The sequence below is a fragment of the Elephantulus edwardii genome, unplaced genomic scaffold, assembly GCF_000299155.1.
Source record: "Elephantulus edwardii isolate Elephantulus edwardi_28Jun2011 unplaced genomic scaffold, EleEdw1.0 scaffold00145, whole genome shotgun sequence".
Taxonomy (NCBI): Eukaryota; Metazoa; Chordata; class Mammalia; order Macroscelidea; family Macroscelididae; genus Elephantulus; species Elephantulus edwardii.
The window spans coordinates 7,431,935-7,434,611 of NW_006399895.1; the positions used below are offsets into that span (position 1 = coordinate 7,431,935).

Sequence of the window (2,677 nt, forward strand, 5' to 3'; positions counted from 1 at the left end):
AATATGAATTGAAGCTTAACATCAAGAAAACAAAGATTCTCACCACTGGGCCAACTGGCAGCATCATGATAGACAATGAAGAGATTGAAATTGTTAACAGCTTCAGTTTGCTTGGCTTCACCATCAACACTCTTGGTACCACCAGCCAGGAAATTAAAAGACAAACTGTGATAGGAAAGTCTACTGTGACAGACCTCTCCGAAGTATTGAAGAGCAGTGATGTCAATCTGGAAACTAAGGTGTGCCTGATTCACACAATGGTCTTTGCAATTACTTGGTATGTGTCAGAAAGCTGGATAATGACTAGGAATGATAGAAGGAGAATTGATGCCTTTGAGCTGTAGTGCTGGAGAAGAGTACTGAATATACCATGGGCTGCTAGGAGAACAAACAGGTTCATCCTGGAGAGGGTGAAACCAGGCTGCTCCCTGGAGGCAAGAATTCCGAAGCTTCGTCTTACCTACTTTGGACATGTTGCAAGGAGGGACCAGTCCTTGGAGTAGAATGCCATGCTTGGGAGGGTGGAAGATTAGCACAAGAGAGGAAAAAGGAAGACTTTCGATGAGACAGATTGATTTAATGAATAGAGTAATGAATGGGAGTAGGTATGTTGGAGACAGATTGGCACAGGATAGAGCAGGGAATAGGGCTTTTGTATATAGAGTTGCTATGAGTCACAGGCGGCTCAACAGCACATAACAACAACAACCAGCTAAATTTGTATTGTTTTTGTTGTGGACCTCTGAATCAGAAACAACCCATAGCTGGACCTCCAGTAAGTTTCCAGAGACAGTGAATCGCACAGGAGGAGACTGCCCACCATTCCCCTATGGAACAGCTAGTGGATTCAAAACTCATACCTTTGCACAGGCTATACAAACTATGCTTCCAAATGTTTTATTTGGAACGTTCTGCTTGCTTCTATAGGCCAAAAAAAAATCAAAATATATGTCCTTTATATTTATTTTAAAAGCAACTTTTTACAATTGTAGTTCCTCTCTGGGAATGTTCTAAAACATCAATGTAAGACATAAATAAGCTGTCTCATGTAGGATGTTTTATAATAAACCTTCTAATGGCTGTTAGCTAAGAAACTTTCAATTAATTGCAGAGAGCATTCTACATGAGCCTTTTAGAAAATTCTAATTCTAAGCAAAGTAATAGCTTTTAAATAGAATTTTGTTGCCTTGAAATGGATTTAATCTACATTTTTACAAATATCCCAGGAGATACTGTTGTAGAGTCTAGTCTTCAGGCCACATTATGAGAAACACAAACCTAGAAGATAAACTCCAAAATTACACTCACCTGTCAACCAGCTTCATTTGCAGCCACAGATGAGGACTTTTAACAATATCAAGAGTGAATGAATCTCTCCGAGTCATGGCATTTCTTGCCTCTGAGCCTTTGTTCTTGTTTTCCGTTTTTCAATGATCCCTTCCCTCTCCTCATTTTTACCTCATTAGTTGAATGACCCAGGAAGCATCAAAATAAGATGGAAGAAGTACCCAGTCACTACACCAAAAAGAACTGGCTGACACAGAACTTTATGATCAAAATGCCTGTGACTAAGGAGGAAGTTCAAGCTGCTCTAAATAAACAAGGCCCCAGGAATTAATGGCATACCACCTGACATATTTCAACAGATGTTGTCCTGGACATGTTCACCAGGTTGTGCCAAGAAATCTGGAGGACAACCATCTCGCCAAATGATCCATTATTTATTCTCATTCCAAAAAAAATGTGATCCAACAGAATGTGGAAATTATCAAACAGTATCATTAATATCACCTGTAAGCAAGATCCTGTTGAAAATTATCCAAAACTGACTGGAACAGTACATCAACAGAGAATTGAAAGATGTGCAGGCTGGGTTTAGAAGAGGCTGTGGCACTAGGGACATTATAGCCAATGTTAGATGGATCTTAGCCAAAAGTAGAGAGTACCAGAGGAATGTCTATGCTTCATTGACCATACAAAGGCATTTGATAGTGTGGATCACAACAAACTGTGGCTAACTCTGAGAAGAATGGGAATCCCAGAACACATAATTATGCTTATGTAAAACCTATACTTGGAGCAGGAGGCAGTCATCAGAACCGAGAAAGGAAACACTGGATGGTTCAAAATCAGGAAAGGTGTATGCCAGTAATGCATTGTATTTACATATTTTGTCAGTCTGTATGCTGAACAGATCATCCATGAGGCTGGGCTCTATGAGAAGGAATGTGGCATCAGGATTGAAGGAATATTGCAATCCTGATGATAACCTTGCTTACATTATGTAGATGACAATCTTGTTTGTTGAAACTGAGGAGGACCTGAGGCATTTGCTACAGAAGATCTAGGACTGCAGCCTTCAATATGGATTGAAGCTCAACATAAAGAAGACAATGATTTTCACCACTGGACCAATAGGCGGTATCATGCTAGACATAAAAGAAATTTGGGATTGTTAGCAGCTTTGCCTGGCTTGGCTCCACACTCAACACTCCAGCAGCCCTGGAATCACAAGACAAATTGCATTGGGAAAATCTGCTGTTAAGGACCTCTCCAGAGAACTGAAGAGCACTGCCATCAGTCTAGAGACTAAGGAGTGCCTTATCCAGGCCATCGTCTTTGTAATTACTTGCTATGTATCAGAGAGCTGGACAATGACTAAAGATGGCAGTAGAAG

General features: G+C 40.4%; 1 protein-coding gene across 1 annotated transcript in view; it reads right to left on the minus strand.

Moving 5' to 3' along the window:
- The window catches only part of TEX9 (testis expressed 9), a 96,906-nt gene that overhangs the window by 44,076 nt on the left and 50,153 nt on the right, over positions 1–2,677 (minus strand). The gene's annotated exons all lie outside the window — the stretch shown is intronic.